A 22,321-nucleotide genomic window follows, 5' to 3' on the forward strand; every position below is an offset into this window, starting at 1 on the left:
GAGGTGAGTCTCAAGAGAAGCGAGGAGCCATGCATCTGTACAGCCTCCATTTACAGTGGAAATGGGCAGCCCTGATCCACAAATCCCAACTCACCACACACAGTAGCCTTTTTAGGCAGAGAACGATGATCATGGCAGCTCCTCCCTCATTTTGCCCCTTGGGGCTCCCCACCATTCACTTTGGGCAAGCATCCATGTCTACCTCTCTCCTCAGCTGACCTCTCCCTTCACATGAGTGGCATCAGTTCACTGATGAGATAATCAAACCAAGTGCCTTTTGTTGGGCTTTTTGTTGGCTTAGCCATGCAGCCAGATTTTATTTTTAAAGAAGACCATGAATTAGTTAGGCATGTAACTAGCACCTAAACAAGCAGCCTCCTTTTGAAGCACTAGTAAGGAGTGTGGGGAAGAGGGTCTTATGTTATATATAAATCACGTTTTATAATGGGTACCTAAGAGCAGATTTGGGAAACTACCTTCAAGCTTCTTTTTTTTTTTTTTTTCCTTTTTTTTTTCTTAAATCTTGGCCATAAATTCTATCACTTATAAGTCAAAAACCCATCTGCTCTAAATTTGCACTTGATTTCATGCACAAATAGGGTTCACACATGTAAGTCCTGTCATTTGTGTGCTCCCAGAGGCAGTGCATAAATTACCTATGCACAAAACAAGAGGTCGGTCAGCTTTACCTCGCACTGTGCAGAGTAAGTGCACATCAAAGGGCATGTTGTGTGCCTGTAATCAGAATGAGACCTGGCATGGGTCACCCCCCTCCATGCAGAAATGCAGTTTTCTTGGATGAGAAAAAAAAAAGCAACTTAACAAAATTTCTGCCAGAATTAATCAGCCAGTGGAAGGTTCTTAGGATTCGGGGTTCAGGTTAGCATTTGACAACCAACACAGCAGATTTCACAAAGCTGTTTGAAACCTGCTTTTGATCTTGGAACAGAAAGTAATGGGTCTTCATTAGAAATTAAGCTCATTTTAGAACATGTCTGTGAGGAGTGGTATTAAATAAGATGTTAAATTACCTCAATATGATCTGTATAGATGGAGGAAGACACATTCAAGGCAAGTTGAATAGGGAATATCAAACTCTGTCAAAATCATAGGTTTAACTCAGATCAGTCAACATGAAGTTGTTCCTGTCCCGGTTAACTAAAAAATTGTGTCTTGCAACACGGTGTTTCACGTGATTCCTTCAGTCCCTCTTCTAGGCGAATTTTCTGTGGAAGACAAGTGCTTTCAAAATCTGGGCAATTCGCTCTGACTGCTTTATATTCCAGTTGTAATATGTACGAAAAGCAGGATCTTAGCAAGAAGCAAGGGAGGAAAGACATTGACACTGAGTGGATCTTTCCCAGATAAATAAATTAAAAACATAGTAACACACAATGACTACCACAGCTTGTAAATTAAGGGAGTAACTGGTGCATAGTGAGGCACTGATGTATAGCCTGGAGGAGGAACAACTTCATGTGAACTACAAACAATTCATTTTTTAAAAATACTTTGAAGAAAAAAATTGTCTCCAGACCAGTTTATGAATAAAGCATACCAAAAGGCAACTCTGATACTCCATTAGCAGCACAAAAAATTGAAATGTTCCTCAAGTCTAGCATAAATAATTCCTGTTTCTTAAAAGTACAGCTGCTTTAACATCTCAAGCTAACTGCACTAGTGCTGCTTGGACAAGCATTGATTGGGACAGCATAATGCTGTGCACCAAAATAAACAGTGCCTTGCACAGGTATCTGAAACTGCTGTAAACTGCAGTTCAGCCTGCTCTGAACCCTGTCATGGGGGCAGAGGGCATCAGTCACACATCTTCTGCTGCTGGTCTGGGCAATCCTGGCCATCAGGTAGCACCTCCATAAGGTACATCTCTGAGCTGTGTTGGAGATGTCTCAGCTTTGTCAGAGCCTACCTAGTTGTTTCTGAACAGTGATACCCTGTGAAGTGCACAGCTGTCAGACTAGTAATTGTTTAACTTGAAGCCTCTTATTTCCTTTTGGATGGGCACCCATTTGTGGGAGCTGCTTTAACATCCAAGTGGGTACAAGCATGAAAGCCCACTGAGGCAAACAGATTTTATGGAAGCAAGCTCTAACAGCATGTTCATCAGATGGCCAAGACGTGCTCACATGTATATACAAGTGCAGGATGCAGCTAGGTAGTAGAGCTCCAACCTATATTTCAGCCTTACACTCAGAAATAAAGTTCAGAGGACAGTAGGCAGAAATTAACCAGACATCTTTTGATGTTCAATTAAGAAAGACCTTTGACAAAGAATGATTCAGTAAAGACATGCCTCAGGACTTTTTTCTTTACTTCTTTGGTTAAAAGACCAATATTGATTCATTTTTTAATCACTTCATTGACTTTATAATACACCATTAACTTACACTGTCTCTATGCTGGGAGCTCCATGTAAAAAAGCTGATTGATTCCTCAGTCATTAAGAAAACATGCAGTACCAGCATTAACTTGTAACTTTTCAAATCTTGGCACAGCTTGCATTCAACCTCTCAACTTCCACTCAACTTCCCTGTCTTGTTTTTAAGTTTGTTTCTTTTAAGCACAACTAAAGGAATCTCCCTCCCTCCTCCCCTCCTCAAAACCAGACGTTTGCATCAATCAGTCTCACCAGCACCTTCACCACTAGGCTTCATACATTTGTGCACTCCGAGCGTCGACAAGTTCTTTAAAACAAAAACTTAAGAAAGTCTAAATTCGAAGGTTAAATACTGTGCAAAGCGAGAGAAGAGAAGACAGTGACAGGAGAGCACTCAATCACCGTATAGTTTCTCATCCCAATGAAAGCATCCTTTGAGAGTCTGCCTAGGTGTTGTCTAGCTTATGTGATACAGTGCAGTGCCCAACAGCACTTCTGTTTGGAAGCTGACGTCTTAGGAATCACCAGCAGGCTCATTACTCATAAATCAGAAGAAGGGTTTCAGCCAGGCCTGGGAATCTGGAGACGCTGCATGGAGAGGGAGTTCTGTCTGCTCTGTGGATTTCAGACCAAAGGGGGGGGGTTGGCTTGGATTCCTATCCCTGTGCATTCAATCAAGTGAATTGCACAACCATGTTGCTTTGCTCTATTTAATGTAGTGTTTCCTGAAACGTCATTAGTGAGTAGTACAAGTTATGGTTGTTGGGGAGGAAGGTTCCCCAGGCTAATAATGGAAAGCAAGTTATCTGAGGGACAGAAAGGTGTTCTTTCCATTGGATCAAGAAAAAAACTCCTTATGTATACAAAACATACTGTTTTGTCCCTACAACACAAGGTGTGAGGTAGCTCCTTGCACCTAGATGGAACTCCACTGATTTTAGGAGCCTATTCTGTGTAAAATATTGTCTTGCTGCAGCCCAACTTTGCAAATCTTGAATTTAGAAATTTGCAGCTAGATGCTGTTCTTTATTAATATTTAAGTAAGTCTCACCTAAACTGAAACACAGCCAAAATAAGGAAACTTAGAGAGACGAGTCTTGTCCTTAGAGGCTCTGAAGATGCCTCATCCTATTGTCTCCTTTGGCATGAGACAGATTGAGCAACTGACATTGCTCAGGGTCCCAGTTTCCCGATGGGATTTCCAAATCAGGAATTTTTATAGGCTGAGACAGCATCATTAGTAAATCCCTCACAGGGTCAGGACTTCTGGCTCTAAAAGTTGTCTTTCCAAAGAGAAAGATCAAGGTCAAGGTAAATGTATATTGATCCAATTTGGAAACACATATGTAGGGACAATTATATGGTCTGGAAGTCAGTCAGTCCTCAAGTCAGTTTAATGTGTGACCTCTGTATTTTGGCCATTCAAAAGGATCAAAAAACCTGCTCAGGCAAATGGGAGTTTTCCAATAACATCAGTGTACTTTAGAGCAGGGCATTCACCTAAGACCCCAAAGGTAGAAAACTTTCTTGCCCTTACCTTATCTGCTGAGGAAGACACGGTCAAATTCATTGCCAGTGTAAACAGACAGAGATATATGTAGTTGGGGAGCATCACTAATTTAAAACGTCATATAAGTGACTCCCACCTGGGAGGATTATTATTTGAAATGGAATAGTGATGTCTCCAACCTCTCTTACTATGGAAATGCTGAATACAGCAAAAAGCAATAAGTTGGGTAATAGCATATTCCAGTGGAAAAAAAAAAAAAAGCAAAAAAAGCACTATTATTCATTCAAATCCATTAACTGCATTAAGAAAGGAGAAGGTGATTCATTCCAACTCTTCTCTGCTTCAGTACAAAGCAGATGTTTTTTAATCATCAGGGATGGTTGTGTCATTGAAATACAGACTGCTAGCTGGATTACCATAAAAACCTGCCAATTAATTAACTGAGCTCCATATAGCCAAAAATAATAGTGCTTAAAAGCAGCTTGTCCTATCTCTGTTGAGAACGGACATCTGTCTACTCTGCTAACTATGAAGGCCTAGGACCTCAAGGACAAAGAATTTAATATATTGACTGATATCTGTGCATTTTGTATTACTGGCTGTATTTTATATTCTTTGTACATCTAGCTTCTCTGGCTTTCAGTCTGTAGCTCTGTTAAACACTTACCAAGATTTTGATTCAGTAAGCTGAGTTATTAGGGCCACTTCCAGCTACAGTTACTGTCAGCAGAGTGCAGCTGGGGCAAACCCACTTCTGCTTAAGCATAGATCCCAGGCAGGATAACACTTACACACACACACACAAAAACCACTACAGTAAAACTATGGAATTTGCTACATCTCCCAGAGATCCAAAGTCCTCTCCTGTCAAGTTGTGCATCAACAGCCCAGTTCATGCTATCTTTAACACCGAAACTATGGAAGAGGGCTTTTCTGGCTAGCTCAGTCCTTTCTGATTGTCACCCAGCCTTGTAGCTGATCAGTAGATACTGTGAATGTCTGTACTTCTTCCCATCATTTGCCACCCTCATAACATCACCACCACAGCTTACAAAATCTGTAAACACAAAGGAGACAACCTGTGTCTTGTACGTATTATTGACAATGCAAAGCAGTGTTCTCAGAGGATGACAAAGTTGGAGCTGGGTATTTGACTGCTCAAATAGAGCACTCAGTGAAATGGACTAGAGTGTATTTTGAAATTTTGTGGCAGGTAATCTACCATACTTCAAAGCTGCCTACTGTCCTACTAGGAAAGCAGGGCCATTGCTAATTCCTTTTGCTGCAAATTCTATAGAAGTGGGACTACAACTTCATTTGGCTTTATTCATTTAAAACTGAAAGGCTTTGATTTTGACTCAGTTTCTGGAAACTAATAATAATACTACAGAAAAAAAATCAAATGTCATTTTAGTTGATAGCATTTCTATAGGGCTGGAAAAAAAAAAAAAGCAAAGATTAGTTTTGTTCCTTAGGTACCTCCTCTGTGTATCAGTCTCCCTTAGCAGGTTCTTATTTAGTGACTTCTTTGCACTTGAAACTTCCTCTGAATCCATACCTGGTGGTCAGGGAATATAAACATCATTCCCTTCAGCAAATTTTTTTTGTGTGTACAAGAAATATTCAAAACATGAACTTTTGGTTTTTGACCCCATTGTTATTGATGAGTGTTCTCAGAGATATTACCTGTATCAAAAAAAAAGGGGTCTGTACTGGATTTTTAAGTTTGTCTTTTTAAAGACAAAAAGCTAGAACAATTTTGATGTGAGGTGAAGGGAATAATTCGTGTCTAGATTCATTGGTTTGTCTGAACAAGAATTATTTTCAGTGTGTTAATGAGAGATAATTCCAGAGTAAAACACAGTAAATCTTGTTTAGTCAGTGCCTTCCTGACCAGGATATGTTTTACAGCAAAATAGAGTGCCTTCAGCTTGCTTTAAAAGTGTAATCCTGGTCAAGCCTGGGCTGGAGATTTCTTGAATCATAGTGGGTTGTTTGGAGCTAAGTGATGTTTTGCTTCTATTTTGGCCATTTGATTAATAGAGTGTGTTTATACCCCTTCCCTCTTGTTTGTTGGATGAAAACTCTGACCTGCCGAACAACATGGGAAAACAGCTCCATCAGGGACTGAGTAATACTACAGAAACGAAAATGTGAGAGAGAGAGAGAGTGTGTGAGTGGGAGAAAATGCTCTTTTCTATTTCCTGTCAAGTTGATGGTGAGGCTGGAGGAGACCCAATTCCTCCAGGGAGTTTATTTAAACTGTGATACAAAAGTTATTCTGAAAAGACAGATGGACCCTCTGACAGGACTCAGCTGCTTTATTGACTGCTGCTGCAAATTTCGCTCTTGGTTTGAGCCCCCAGTCCAAAGGGTAACTTGAGTGAAGAACCCAAGCTTGGGGTGATGTTAGGAATTGGGAAAGGGTTTAGGGTGAAGGGAACTGCAATAGGAAGCGTGTCTTCTCCAAAAGGAATAAGCACTTTATTTTTTGTGGTTAAGATTGCAGCATCAGAAAGGTTTTTGCAGTACGGACATGGCAGAATGAGTCTGCCAGTCTGGAGCATGGTTGGCAGGCCTTTCTGTCAAAATGTGGCCTTTCTGTCAAAATGTCTTTGCTCCTCACATTCACACGCCATTTCAGGAAAGCGTGGCCTTGCCCACACCACCTTGCCCACAACAACAGCCTTAGCTCACATCCCTGAAGGAGGCCTGATAACTGTCATGGCCAAAACCACATTAGGGACTACGTAGTTGAAGACTACGTCCAGGGATATGTCAATGAAACACCTTACACTGCTCTGTTTCAGCTGCAACCCAGGCCTTCAACCAACCAGTGCAACCATCCCAGGACAAAAACTGAGGTGAATCGAAGATAACTTAATTCAAGTTCTTATGCAGATAGGTATTTGACTATAATATGCACTTCTACTCAACCTCCTCAACATCACAAAACCTCCCTGCTGCTGTAGGAGTGGACGTCACTGTGGTGGTGAGCATCTGAAGGACTGGGATATGGAAAGGTTTGAAGTGTTTGTTCCCAGCTACAGGTTTCCCAATGAATTATCATCCCATGAATTATCAAATAAAAAAAAATGCAATACAGCCTCACAGATGAGTAGGATTAAGTGTAGAGGCAGTAAACATGCAAAAATATCCCAAAATGGTATTTCCTGCTGAGGATCAATTTCTATTGCAAAACAGAATTTTTCTGAAAATAATTCAGAATTAAGAAACCAGCCACAGGAAGAATTATATTATAGCCATTTCTTTCCTTCGGCTTTTAGACGCTTGTGATTCTTTTTTATTCTGAAAGAAAGGCAGCAGTGAACTGGATGTTTCATGCTATGGCTTTTTGATGGGGTTGGACTAGGCATTGCAGCTTGTTGTTAAAGTTTATTATAGAGTTAGGTTCATATTTTTTTTAAAGTTGCCACTAAAAATCTCCAGGTTTGTTCTGCAATTTCCTTCCACTATGTTTAGGGGTGTCCTGTCCTCAGAGTCTGAGCACCCCAATTATTTTGCTCGTGGTCCTTCTGAGCATTTCAGAGTTAGCTATGAGATGAGGAAAACCCATACACCAGGGACCCTGTAACTGGTAACAGAGACTTGCATCATGCACAAAGCACATGAGGAAGAGAGACTTTCTGAGGAAAGAGTTAGGAATGGGTCAGGAGAGAAAAACCTTGAAAGGACCAAAAAGAAGAGGGTGGCGGATAAGTCTGAGATATTGCTCAGGATCAGAGGCAGAGGAAGTGAGCAGTCAGGCTGAGGATAAGGCAGACACCTCAGCTGAAGAACAGTTTTAATATGTCCAATTTCAGTCCCTTTGAGAGAACCAAGGGGGAAAAAAAGAAAAAAAGAAGAAAAAAAAATAAAAAAGGTTTTATAAAGAAAATATTTGAGCTGTGGTAACTGAGAGGGGTTTGCATAGTCTGAATATTACACTGTTTGTCCTGAATGAACACTGTCAAAGTCTGGAAAACTGCTCAAGCAAGGGCTAGAGGGAATCCAGGAGAGAGGTCTGAAAGATTATTTGGGCTCACCAGGCCAGACTATTTTCAAGCAGGGAGGTTTATATGCTGTCCACTTCCATTACCAGTGAGCAAGGCAGTACAATCTGCATTGCTAGCAGATTTCTGCCCTAGCATGGTGGACCATCATCCATGGCTATCATGACAAAGAGCTGAGGAAAGAGGTTTTTGTAGGTATTTATAAGCATTTTGGCAACTGTTTCATAGAGTACTTAAATTACTGAGTTACAGCAACCAGCAAAGTCATCTAATGAAGAACTAATGAAATCAGAGTTCAATAATTTGAAGCTATTACTTCCCATGTGATGCCAGGGGATTGAAGGATGTTTCATGGCAATCTTTTTGAAATAATCCATTTCCTAGGAGAATACTGGGCAGCTGCTCATCACAGGTGTATGGGAAACTCACTGTAATAAGCTGGGAGTGGGTAACATGGCCTCCCTGGTCCGGGCATAGCTGAAGTCCCTTAAGGAAAGGAGAAAACCCCATGTTTAGCATTACTGGAAATTGAAATTACTGCTTCATTGGTAGCACAGCGACATTTCAGGATTCATCCACGGTGAGTAAAGGGGTTTCAAGCCCCTCATTAATTCTTCTCTTGTTCTCCCCATCTCTCTGGTATTTTCGTAATCTTTCAGTGATCCCTTATGTACAGGCTCATTAGGATCATTCTTTCACAAAGTCCTTTTAATAAAAGAGGAAAAGGATTTGGAGTGGGATAGGAGAAACTAGAAGGCAGTTGTCATCCTGAATACAGACTGCAAAACATTAGCCTCCGTTTTCACCAAGAGACAAGAGGAAATACCAGGGAAAAGCAGATAAAGGTCACAGAATGGCACATTTTTTGTGTAGTTTACCAGAAGTATGTGAAAACAGCTGCAGAGAATGAATAAATTATGTTTTAAGTTTGGACTGAGCTCAGAATTTTCAACAAAAATCTACCTAACATATTTATAGCAAGTTCTGTACCAAACTGTATGCTACTGCGATTTATTAGCTGGCGATGGGTTTGACAAAATCAGTGTGCAAGGCATCCTTTTAAAAAAGAAGTTATAATGAGACAAAAGACAAGATCATCCCTTGAGTTCATTGTCTTTTTTTCCTTGGGACCCTTTATCTCCTGTCCTATTAGGAAATGTCTAAGTCTATAAGCCCATATGCTGAGGGAATGAAATACCAGCATGCCAATGGAAAGTTTCTGTTTATGGGGACAATATTACAGTGCTGATGGCCTCCACAGAAGATAAGGCCATATATTTTGTCATACAATTACTCAGCTGCCACCAGAGCAAGCAACAATAAAGAGCTATTATTTATGATGTATGGCAAAGAAACGTTTAACCTGTTTCCAGACATAGGCCTAATCAAGCGAAACTTTATTTTCATGTGCATTCATTCCTGTACCAGTAATATTTGAGGGGAAAAAAAAAAAAATGAGAGAGAGAGAGAGAGAGAGAGATGAGCTTGGCAAAGTGGCAGAGTAACCTCTGTTATTAATGAGCGTATTAATTGTAAAAGCAATACATTTGGAGTACAAATACTTGCAACCTTTTACACGTGTAAATCTGTGTACTCCCCTTTGTAACTATGAATTTCCATTAATATTGAAAGATTTAATAAAAGTATTCATATGCAGAAAGAAATCACCTTGCCCTCTAATGCAAATATTTAAGGAATGTAAGGCCGTGAACAGGCTCATGAGCAAGTTTCACTCCCTCAGTTTGAACTACTTCATGAAGTCTTAGAAAGCCTATTAGGAGAACGAACTCAGAAAACACTCATATTTGAATCCAAAGTCAAATTTAATTTCAAATGTTTTCACAGCTACGTGTTGCATTTCATTTTGTATAACACTACCCTCTATTTTTCCTCTTTTTTTGAATATTATGAAAAATAAATATTAAATTTGAACATGCTGCTGGCAAACAAAGGGCATGGACTGTCAGCTAAAATTCATGGTTCGAAAGCCATGCTCTCTTTTGTGGTTACATATTTGTACCCTTTCTACCAACCTAATATATAATTATCTGACACTGATTGGATGCAGATTTCCACTATCGGCTATAGACCATTCGTTGTTTGCAAGCTGTTTATTAATCAGACATTTTCATGCAGAAGCTCAACAACTTCAAAAACAATTCATTTCAAATGATGGAAAAAAACTAGTCCATCTTTTCACAAACATTTCATTGCAGGAAATGTCAATCTCATCAAATGAGTTTTCTCAAATGATTTGCTCAGATACATTGTGGTGCTTTCAGATTATTAAAACTAAGCACTATGCTTTCTATATCAGTTTTCCTATCACCCATTTTTTTTTTTTTTGCCTTGATAGTCAAGATGACAGAGCTCTCAACCAAGAAAGATACATTGGCTGATTGAGCCTAACAGGACAGAGTCTTGTTGTACAAGGTGTAAAAGACACCAACCTTCTTGCAGCAGGGTCTTGACTTCAGTTCACAGTCACTTCAAGAAAAATGAATTGACTCCACTTCATAGAAATGTCTGTATGTTTATTTTATTTCATTTCTTACAGACTGGCCGATCAACAAAGTATTGTCTGTATATGGAACTGGATCCTTTTAACTAGAAATTTATTGCATGCATCAAAGAATGGTGAATAACTGCAAAGTGCATTACATTTCAAAGTAATGCTTACGTACACTGAAACCAGATCTCCACCAGCGCGACTCCACTGATGATGATGGTTGCTTCAGGTTTACAGCTGTGCAGGACCAGGACCAGACGTGGACTGCTGTAATTCTGCAGTGTCCTGCAGCCACTAAGTGGGTAACCCCAAGCAAGAGGTGAGCTGGACACCTGCGGGGGCCAAGCCAGGTCCTTGGGGAGGTGAGGGCAGGGAACTTTTTCAACAGCAGTGGTGAAAGGGTTAACGTTTCAATGCCCGTGTACTATCAACAATGTCATTAACTTGTTTTCATTCTTTTGTTGTTTTCATTCCCTTCTAATGCTGTTGTTCATTTTCAGATTCTATTTTTAATATTTTTAATTCAGTTTTAATATCCTCCACAGGAATATAAAAACAATCTACTCTTTAAAACTTAATTGTAGCATTTGTTATTCCATAAAAATACATTTTACATTTTCAGATCCAATTTTATGAAGTAATTGGATAATAAATGAATAATAAGAACAACAAGACCCTTATTAACTTTTTAGTCATTAAACTGACTTAACATTTTAGAAAGAACAATAACTTTTCCAATAACGTTCCAGAATACCGACTATAATTGCAGTGCACCAAACCAAATGTACAACAAGATGCTGTCTTTCTTGGATGGTAGGATGGAAATTTGTCATTATTTACATTTTCCCCAAGCAGCACCAACTGCCAGCAGTTCTCTCCGAGAAAGGAGGGTGCCCCCTCCCACTGCAAGCAACACAGACAATCATCTCAGCGTTAATAAGGACCATCGCTCAGCAGAGCTGCCCGCCGGTCCCCCCGTGATGAACCCCCTGCCCCTGAGCGAGAGGATGAGGCATGGCTCAGTACCCTGGGTGCCTCTCTGCCAGAGTTCAGCCCAGGACACAAGTGGTAAATGTGAATCCCCCAGCCGTTTCCCTGACTGGAAGAAGGCCCCATAAAAGCCCTGGAGATGCCACCAGCTCAGCCAGGAAGAGCCTCGTCTGGTGCAAAATGGAGTACCCCTGCCCAGGGACTGGCTCACGCCTCCTCATGCAGCTGGAGAAGTGTCCATAGCTGGGACTTACTGGTGTGTGATTAAGTCCATCCCTTAATACTGTCCAAAGCACCACTTTGGCACCTCACGCTGCCTTACAGCTTATTCAAGCCTGTCAATTCGTTGTGCTGGTCACCTAATACTCCTTCCTTACACTCCAAAAACCCAGCTGAAATCTGGACAGCAGGAAACTTGAGCAGCGCCATAGAGCCCCTGGATTATTTGCAACGCCTCGCAACAAAACCTAAGTGGGTGCTCTGGAGAAGTGTTGACTAATCTTTTCCTGTCTCCTAATCAGCTGGAAATCTATCAGTGTAAAATATCATCTGGCTGAGTAAGAGCTACTTCTCAGCCCTCTCAGGCAGCCTAAGAGAACGGAGCTACAGCCTGGCTTCTCGTCCTGGTTCTCATCCCTCAAACTACAAATCCAGATCGAGGAGGAGTCTTTAAATGTGTGCTAGCCCTGAATCATGCCAGCAGCGTCTTTGAAGTCACTGAAGACTTTATGTTAAACGCTTCTCTCCCACAGTTCCAAAATAGCCACTGGTACAGCAAGCATCAAACGAGCATGTGGCTTCCCAAGCAGCAAAGCATTCGCTGGTCACGTCTCCAATAAATAAATAAATGAATAAAAATTTGAAGAAGAATTTTGCCAAAGATTTCAATGGGAGAAAAACCATGGGTCTGACCACACAAGAAAGAAAAAAAAAAAAGAAAAAAAAAGAGTAAATTAAATGTAATTTATCCTTTTTTTTTTTTTTTTTTTTAAAGGAGCTGTTGTCCACAAGCTTTCCTGTTCAAACGTAGGTGTAGCAGGTCAAAAACTAACAGACAGAAAGGGACAGGTGACAACAGTCTTGGCCCAGGACTATTGTGTTCAGCCAAGCTCCACTGCCCCAGCCACAACACTTGGAGGAAGTGCCACACAAACAGAGGAAGCAGAATTCGGGCTGAGAAGGATTTAGTAACCGCATTACTACGCTCTCAGCACTGATGCCTGCAAAAGATAAAACCTGGGAAAAGACCTCGGGTTCCTACTCCTTATTGTTGCTGCCTGGGATTTAACTTGTATGTCTGAACTGTGTACATATTTCACTGGTTTAGGTGGGGCGCCACCAACGTATTTGTACGGGCCGAGACAGTGACAGGACTGCTGATGTTTACAGTAACAGGTTAGGGGGACTTTGCCAAAGCATTCTTAGTTTTTAAAATGATCGGGGCGACCCAGCCCCCTTCCCCCTCTCCATTGTTATTTCGTCTGCTGGATTTACGGAAGAAGGAAATGGTAAATTACAAGAAAAAATAGCATTTATCTTGCCAGGACGTGTTGCTTTGAACTTGGATGATATTAACATATCAATCAGATTCAGTGATATGTTAAACAAGGTTGTCCCTGGTTTATGGTTCACTGACACGGGGAGCTGAACTGCGGCTTTGTCTGCACTGTGGGCAGGGACCTTAATTCCTCCAGCCTCAGCCCTTCACCTGGGCACACAGCACTGACACTCAGCACCGGGTGGGATTTATTTTGTCTTGTTGACACAAAATAAAGCTCATTCCCATTGAATTTCTGTTGCATTTTATTGCATTCTATTTCTATTTGCCCAGATGAAGCTGCTTCAACACGGAGACAATGGCTGAAAATCCTTCGAGGAGGAAAACTTAAACCGGAGAATACAATTACAGGCCACGAGCACTCTGTTTAGAGTAGTCTCATAAGAGGAAATATTTTCAGATGACATTTCCAGTTCCCAATCAAAGCTTGGCCAATTAAATGGAAAATGAGTTTAGAAAGGAAGCATTAATTAGATTTTGATACACATGCTAACTTCAAAACTTCACAAGGCTTCGAATATTTGCCTGCTCCACTCCACCGTTTCCTGATTATGGAATATCCATTACTTCACAATAACTCTTCAGGCTGAGAACAGCTTCGTTTAACTACATTGCTTCCTCTGGGGATGACTAGGAACTTGCTTCTTAAGCATTAAATGGCAGTACTGAAATGGATGGTGATTTGAACTGGACTGAACTGGATTTACTGTGCTAAGATGCATGCCATGCACCAGTCTACTGGCAGCAAGGAATTAAAAAAAAGCAAAGAAAGAGAAAGTAAATCAAACAATACCCACAGGTAGTAGCTAGGGAAGAAGTCTTACCCTTTTCCTTCTTGCCCCTTTTAGGAAATGACATAGATAGCAAAATGGAGAAATACATCCAAACAATTTTTAATCTCATTTGTTTCTGTTTTCAAAATGACACTCTTCCTTCCTTATGTAAGCCAACAGTGAAAACAGATATTGCTAAATAAATAACATAATAACCAAATAAATAATTTAATAAACAAAAAAAAAAGTCCAAAAAGTAAATTAATACTCGGGGCTTTGAACATATATAGACAATTTAACTCACAAATGTAATTGTCTTCACAGGGAATTGAAAACTGAGAGCTACAGTGAAATCTTGATGTAATGATAACTATAGCTTTTACTCCAAACAAGTTGCACACACATTATTGTTCAGAAAATTGAATCAGTTGTTGGAAAAGTACTTTAACTTACTATTTTTAAACACAGTGACAGTCTACAGTTAATCAGCAGATAGACCTCACAAATACATTTTTCGTATTCAGGCTAACTATCCACATTTTATGCAATTAGCTTTTACATTGATAGGGTACTAAAAAATAATAGAAAGGGAATAACAGCTAAAAAATAAAGATTATGGAAGTTCAAAGTCCAGGATCACAGTGCGGTAATAGTTCTCTGGAAGTGAAGAGAGAGGAAAACCCCAAACAATCTGATTTAAGAAAACAAGTTGCTGCAGAAAATGAAGTCCAGTTTCCTGTGGCTTTGTGTTTTGTGGTTGAATTATCCTGAGTCTAATAAGATGCAAGCTCAGATTGAAACTTTTCCTGTGGTTGAGGCATCTATCAGCTCTTTTTCTCTCCCATGTGGATTTTCTGATGTCCAGTAATAATGTTTTGCTTGTAACAAAGTTTTTCCCTCAGCAGAAAAATAAGGCAGGCCCATCAACTCTGCTCAGCTACCAGCTTTCACTACACACAGGAAAAATTAATGGGTCAAGTTTTTTTAAACAAATAAACTGAGATTAATCTGAAAATTCGGAAGTTTTGGAGGACTGAAAGACAGGCACACAGGCAACATTATAATAATATGCATTTCTGTATGAATGTAGGTTAGAAGTCCAAGTATGTTGGGTGCATATGCTTTTGTCTCAGACCAAGTTTTCCCTTGTGCAGATTTGCATATGAGATGCTATATGTGTAGGCAAGGTGTGTCTTCTTTTTATAAGAACAACTGTGATAATAGTGGGGAAAAGGAGTCCAGCACAGGCATGTCAAGAAAGGAGAGTAAAAGATCAGTGAAACTGCCACTCGCTACAGACAATTCCTGTAGCTAGCTTAAGCTGTCATTTTTTCAAGATATGCTGATGTTCTTTATTGGCAGCAGGAAACCAGTGCTCTGAGGGAAGTGGAGGAGCAGTGGGCTGATGGTTTATGCACAATATGAAAGCTTTTGTTTTCCCTATATGAACACTGAGGTCTGACTCTGGGCTTATCACCACTACTCCATAACATTTTTACCCCTCCTATTCAATGAATACCCTGGGATACTGAGAGCAGCACTGATGAAAAGGACCCGGGGGTATTGGTTAACAAGAAAATCCCACCATGAACCAGCAACATACACTTGCAGCCCAGAAAGCCAACTGTATCCTAAGCTCCATCAAAAGAAGTGTGGCCAGCAGGGCGAGGGAGGTGATTCTCCGCCTCTGCTGTCATGAGACCCTACCTGGAGCACTATGTTCAGCTCTGGGGCCCCCAGCACTGGAAGGACATGGGCCTGTTAGAGTGAGCTCAGAGGACGGCCATGAGGGTGACCAGAGGCATGAAGCACCTCTCCTGTGAAGACAGCCTGAGGGAGTTGGGGCTGTTCAGCCTGGAGCATAGAAGGCTTCAGGGAGACCTCAGAGTGGCCTTCCAGTACCTAAAGGGGGCCTACAGGAAGCTGGGGAGGGTCTCTTTGTCAGGGAGTGTAATGATACGACCGGGAGGAATGGTTTTAAACTGAAAGAGGATAGGTTTATATTAGATATTTGGAGGAAAATCTTCACTCAGAGGGTGGTGAGGCACTGGCACAGGCTGCCCAGAGAAGCTGTGGATGCCCCATCCCTGGAGGTGCTCAAGGCCAGGCTGGATGGGGCTTTGGGCAGCCTGGTCTGGTGGGAGGTGTCCCTGCCCATGGCAGGGGGGTTGGAACCAGATGATCTTTAAGGTCCCTTCTAACCCAAACCATTCTGTGATTCTATGATTATATAGGGAAGGCTGGAGCAGAAAATGCATCCCCCTGTATCCTTCCTGACATTGCCCTAGATCCCTCATTTTCCACTTAAAGAAACAGTGCTCACATAAAGCATGGGAGAGTCTCTGAAGAGTTTGCAATTAAGATTTATTTAGTTTAGCCTTCATTTTTGCTGATGGAGGCTATCATAGAATCATAAAACAGTTAAAAACCCAGCACCTTCAACCTGTCTTCACAGGAGAGGTGCTCCAACCCATTGATCTTCACAGCCCTCCTCTGTACTCGTTCTAATAGGTCCATGTCCTTCTTGTGCTATGTCTATATTCTAGTAGACAGACAACACTTCAGCATTTTTGTCTCAGAAAAAAAAAAGTCTCCTTGCTCAGCTTTTGCCCGAAATGTAGCTACATCGACTTTTAAGAAGAGACGAACAGTTATATTTGCTTCAAAAATTGCTTTCATAAAACATCAGTACAGCAGTGGTAAAGACTGTACAGCCAAACCTTCCTAAGAGTGAATGAGGCCTCAAAGACCTTCCAGGACATGCCAAGGCAACACCAGGGTCTTATTTGCCTACTCAAACAATAATTTAGTATATACTGTAATTTTTAAAGTCATCTAACAAATTCAAAGATGTATTTCATCTGGTAAAACAAACTTTTATAATGGGGAAGGATTACCAAACCTGTAAGAATATCTCTTTGCCACAGGAGTTTCCACAACTATGTGAGTTTAGCAGATCTTGACTGTGTTCCCCAGAAAAAAAAAATGAAAAAAAAAAAAAGCACTAGAGGTCATGTATATTGCAACTATGGTTTACCTCAGTGAGTAAAACCAATTATCTTCCATAACCCCTTCTTTATTTTTCCTAAGGAGGCCATTTCTTCCTCGACTGTTGGCTCATGGCATCTGGCTGGGAGCTAGGGATATATTTGGAAGCTCTTAAGATGAAATCTTAAGTCAGAATTAGCTTACACAGGGATGCAGAGGTAGACCAGAAGAAACAAAAAGCTCCAGTCATCAGCTTAACTCCATTGACAATGTTTTTCCTTCCAGCTTTCTTTGAGAAAAAGGTATCGAAAGACTTAAGGAAAGTCTGCCCTGACAAGATTGAAACCCAGGGTCTCAAAGTTGGATTTTGTTCCTATTAGAAGCAGTTGAATTTAGACATGCCATCCTACCTAGTCTCTGAGGAATCTCAGATGGCACTTGGCTTTCCATGCAGGAACCTCTAAAGATTAGCTGTTTGATCTTTCTGAGATAACCACTCCAAGTATCTCCAAAGAATGCAAAACAGGGAAGGCCAAATGGGATCTTTTAACTATCACCTGCTTAACACCTAGTTGGCCCCACTGGCTCTGAAGGGTCAAGAATAAAAAATTAAATACAATTCACATTGTTCCCACTGAGGTTTTGAAACCACTTATTGGAAATGAGCATCTGAGGGGCTCTGCTTTTTGTGTGCTGTCTGCAAAGAACCAGCAAGCACCAGTTCCAACCTCCATGGGCTTTAATGGTTCCCATCTGATGGGAAGCCCCTGCTTCTTTTCCACTGCTTGATCCACCTGGACTACCCAAGCCATGAGAGGAGTGAGTCAGCACAAAATTTCCATGTAATTTAATCAAGATTTTAATTACCAGCCAAATCAAACAGCAGAGGGCTCAGACAACACACAATCAACTTGGGAATTCACCACCTGCCTGGCTAAAAAGCTATAAACAAAACCACATTTTTTATAGGTTTCAGAACAGAAGGGAGATGAAAACCAGTGAGCATTTGATTACTTTTGCTTCCAGCATACACTAATTTCTCTTGTAGCTGGATTTAAACAGAACTACTCAAGTGAACTACAGCTATTTAGCAGCTCAGACCATAGCTTTGGGTCCATCCCCTGCAGTTTCGCAAAGGTCAGACAGACAAAATATGATTTGTTCTGAGAATAGAGCCCATCCTATGTAGCTAGGTCCATGTGGGAAAAAATCATGTAAATGTCATGGACACAGAAGAGAGAGACAAATTAACGTGACACAGAAAAATTATTTCTGATATTTTGTAATTTGTAGTGCTTGACTTGCAAGTTAAATAATGTAGTTTTATACACAATTCCCTTAAAGGATAAAAACAAACAAACAAACAAAGTGAGACAGTACTGGAAAACTTCATGGGTAGTCATCAGGTCCCAAAAACTTAGATCCACAGCACAGCCTACAACTGTCCTAATCTACCCGAGTAGTTGGTGACACAGTGGAAGACTGTTGTCCATGCCCAGCCACAGGAGGGAGACGAGACAGATCTTTAGTGAGTACATTTCAAAGCTATTTGTTAGACAGCAAATGAAAGATGAAAGTTGGGAAAGCACAGTTCCATCACAGAAGAAAAATGTATTTTCTTGCTGGAAACTCTGCTGTTCTTGTTCTCCCTGGCTTCTCTCTCCACCCCCACATCTGTTCCCACTTACCCTGCTCCCATTTTCTCACTGGGAAGCATCAGACAATCTTAACTGCAGGCACAAGTAGCTGTTCCAAGTGTCTTCGAGGGAATGCATTCTTAGTTGTGCTTGTGTTCTACTGGGTGTCCTTGCCTTACATGCAAGGCTGGGTCCACATGTGTCCCAGGCCTCAACTCAGCAGAATACTGAAGCAGAGACCTCATTGTACAGAAGTGCTTAAACCCCAAACTCTCCAGCATGCATTTAATTTTGAGAATTAATATGCGTGCACTGAAGCTAGAGGAACTGCAATGTTTGTCACTGTCTTCTCCTAAACCAGGGCGACCTGAGACTCCTATATGGCACTTACCTTTGACACCAACAGCTAAAAAAAAATGTGTATAAATTACAGAGCAAATAGAGCCTTTTATATATATATATATATATATATATATATATACATACAGAGAGAGAGAGAGAGAAGGAAAGGAAAGGAAAAGTATGGTATGGTGGCAAGAAAGACTTCTTTCCCCCAAGGCTTTTTCAAGATGACCTAACGAGGAATTTTCTTCCTCCCTTTGTTACACACTCAAAACTCAGAGCAATAGATACCCGACCTGGCTCAGGAGACTCCTGCTGTGTCTCTGTGTCCCTCTGACCCAGGCTGTCCCAGTGAGCCCCTGTGGCACTCATGTTGGATGCAAAAATCTCTTCTTCCTCGCTGACCTTCCCCCGGGGAAGGCTCCTTGCCCTCAGCCCTCTAGGTGGCTCAGGTGTCCTTTACAGAGAAGGCATACCACAACCACCCAGAGGTGAAAAAAAAAATGCCTGAAAATGCAACCAACGCCCGTATTTGCCTATTGCTTGTGGGTAAATGATTGTGATCCATGGGAGGAACAGAGAACTGGCATGGGTAGGAGAACAACATCATAAGACCAACAGGTTGCTGCGCAGAATAATGACTTAATAGGCAATGCCTGTAAGCATTTGTTGTATTAATTAATTGCAATTAACCTGCTTCAACCATTAGGAAGATTTTCATTCTCTTAGAAATGGCAAGTATTCAGCATGCAATAAAGCCACTAAAGGCAGAAAATCATAGCCCAGAAAATCATAGGTATGAAAGAGAAGAGTGTTAGTGTTAGCTCTTCTTTTTCAGGAGAAAAGGAGCTGACAGGACAGGACGTTTCCCACTCAGAACGTGCATGCTCAGGCAAGCTGGAGGACTGTGTAAAGCAGGCAGCTGTGGAGAGATGAGTAAGTCCCATCCATTCAGAGATAAAACAACTTTTTTTCTTTTTTTTTTTTTTTTAACATAGGGTAGTCTAATGTGGAAACTGCCAATCCTTCTCCTCTCACTACTTCTTTGATGTTCATTTGCTTTAAAATTTTCCCCCTGTGATGAACAACAGAGATAGCCAGTATTTGCAAGCTCAGCAGCGAGGCAGTAGGAACTGGGGATTTGCTACTCGAAATGAATCCTCGAAAATTACTGTCCACAGTCATTCCCTTGCTTCACTGTTACAGGGTGAGGGGAAGTAAACAATATGATGGCTACAGCTATAACAAAAAGTCATTAAGATTTGTAAAACTTTTATTGGAGGCTTATAAGAATACAATGTATCACTCCAAAAAGGATAATGAAGAGATTTATTTTCTCCCAGCCCACCTCTTTTCACTTATTCACTTTTTACTTTTTTACCAAAAGTGCCCCTCAAGCAGCATCCTGCCCATGCGGGTGGGATGCTTTGAGAGGAGGGCAAGAACAGAGCCAGAACATTACAGAATGTTACAGATATACAATATACCAGAACGTCAGCATTACAGACTATTACAGATATACAATATAGCATAACATTACCGCATGGTAATCCTTCCTGCAGACACTCCCCATCTCACCAGGCGCAGCATAAATGCTCCTCCAAAAGTCAGCCCTCGGGTCAGGATGCGCCTGGCCTCCAGCAGGAGCCTGCCTGAGGGCACTAGGTGGCACTGGAAGGACTGAGTTTTGGGGGGGTTTGCTGTTATTTCGTGCTTTCTGCGCCATCTGGTGGTATTAGCTGCTTTTTTTTTCGGAGTCTTATGTGACCCTGACACTCACTAGTAATCCCACTTTTGAATAAGTACAGATAACTGTAATATGCAATTGCATATTAAAATGCCATCGAGATTTTCTAATCTTAATAGTATTCTCCCTCCTTTCTCATTATACTTTTTGAAAAGAGTTCAATACGCAATGTATTTATCAATTCTGATTTTTGGCCAAAAATATTTAAGCAGAGAAAGTCTGGCTTAGAGAAAGGCATGCACATAATGCTAAATGAATCCTACTGCTGGATGTGAGGGAGATTTTCTGTACTTTTCTCCACAGTAATTTGACTTTGTGCTGCCTCCTGAAACCTGAGTCAAGTAGGACAAACCAGAGAGACTGCCATGGGAGTCACAGAGAAGATCAAATGACACAAATCACACATCCATATACTCTCCCACCCCACCAAAACAAAAACAAGACAAAACAATCAAACAAGAAGGAAAAAAAATAGCGAAAGCGTTGTCCTTCACATTATTCCCCAAAGTCGGGAAAGTGTTTCCGATGCTGCACAAGAACACAGACAACCTAGCAGGGTTTTTCTTCCATGTAAGTTGTTTGCAAATGTCCTCTTTCCAGATTCCATTCTCGGTTTGTTTGGTCTGAATGTTTCACTAACAAATAACGTCTTATTTTCCTTCAAGAGCATAGTGCCCCTAGATAGAAAAGGGCATTATTTGTGTATGTAAAACTATAGATAATGCTTTGCCATTTCCCGAACAGCTGACATTTCTGGGTTGAAGGCACTGTGTAACAGGTAAGCAGCAATCTTCCTAAAAGCAGGTATCTATTGTACATTTTGAAAGGCTTTTGCACGACTGGGAAGGCTGGGGGAGTTCATCGCAGTCTCGCTGGTGTTGAGGCTGACACAGAAACTGTCAGTCTCAATGGTCTTTAACTTCTTTAGGGAGGACTTTTGCTTCTGAGCACATAAATGGATGGTGAAATAGGAACTGGCCATAGCGATGTGACAAGGAGGAGCAGCTCTGGCCCCCGTAGCTGATGGTTGGGTGTCTGGTGATGGGGCAGCAGCCAGCAAAAACACTCCAGACCCCGGCTATGGATAGGGCAGGGACTTCCACTGACCCACGCTGAAAGGAGGAAAGACTAAATTGTTCCCCCTGGGATTACCCTCAGTGGCACACCAGAGTTTTGATGACCCTTGGTAGCTTGCCAGCAATTCCCTCACATTGTTATCCCTGGCCACACCGCTGCCTGGGCCCAAGGCTGGAGGTGGGTAGCGGGTAGGCACCGGGACGTGGGGTGGGCAGCTCTGCAAACCACCAGGCCTAGTACGCTCACCGGGGTAATTCAGAAATGAGCGTGAAACAGTTGATCTACCTAAAAACTGAATCACCTCGCACGCATAATGAAGGCAGAATTTGCATCAGAAATCCATACAGCTGTTTGGAAAGGGGAATGTTGCCCTCAGGGACAAATCCACTCCCTAACACCCAGCCTCAGCGTCTCCCTCATGCCTGGCCAAGATCCTCCCCCTCATGAGGAAGAATCCTCCCCCCGAGGCGCCTGAGCAACAGTGGAGCAATCCCAAGGAGGCTGCTTTATTAAATTAAATGTCCTCGTGGGAGGATGCAATTCGTTTTTTTTTTTCTTTTTTCTTTTCCCCCTTTTTTTTTTCCACATGAACCTCCCTTCTCAGAAAATAGGAAGGACTGAGCCTTTTGTGTGGCAGAATTCAAACCAAATTTTTTTCTCTTTCTTCTTTTTTTTCCCCCTTTTTTATTTTTTAAGTTGAGCGTGCATAAAAAGTAACAGATTTCCAAGATCAGGTTGTCTCTTCTTTCAGACTTGATTACTCACTCCAAGTTCATCATTAG

General features: G+C 41.3%; 1 long non-coding RNA gene across 1 annotated transcript; it reads left to right on the forward strand.

Moving 5' to 3' along the window:
* Positions 1 to 6,703: 6,703 nt before the first annotated feature.
* LOC308191367 lies at positions 6,704 to 13,954 on the forward strand. Its single transcript, XR_013947919.1, has 3 exons — positions 6,704 to 8,498; positions 10,476 to 10,746; positions 11,283 to 13,954. It is a non-coding gene; the product is annotated as an uncharacterized lncRNA (long non-coding RNA).
* Positions 13,955 to 22,321: the final 8,367 nt, after the last annotated feature.

This window comes from Anser brachyrhynchus (genome assembly GCF_964034855.1).
Source record: "Anser brachyrhynchus genome assembly, chromosome: 2".
Lineage (NCBI taxonomy): Eukaryota > Metazoa > Chordata > Aves > Anseriformes > Anatidae > Anser > Anser brachyrhynchus.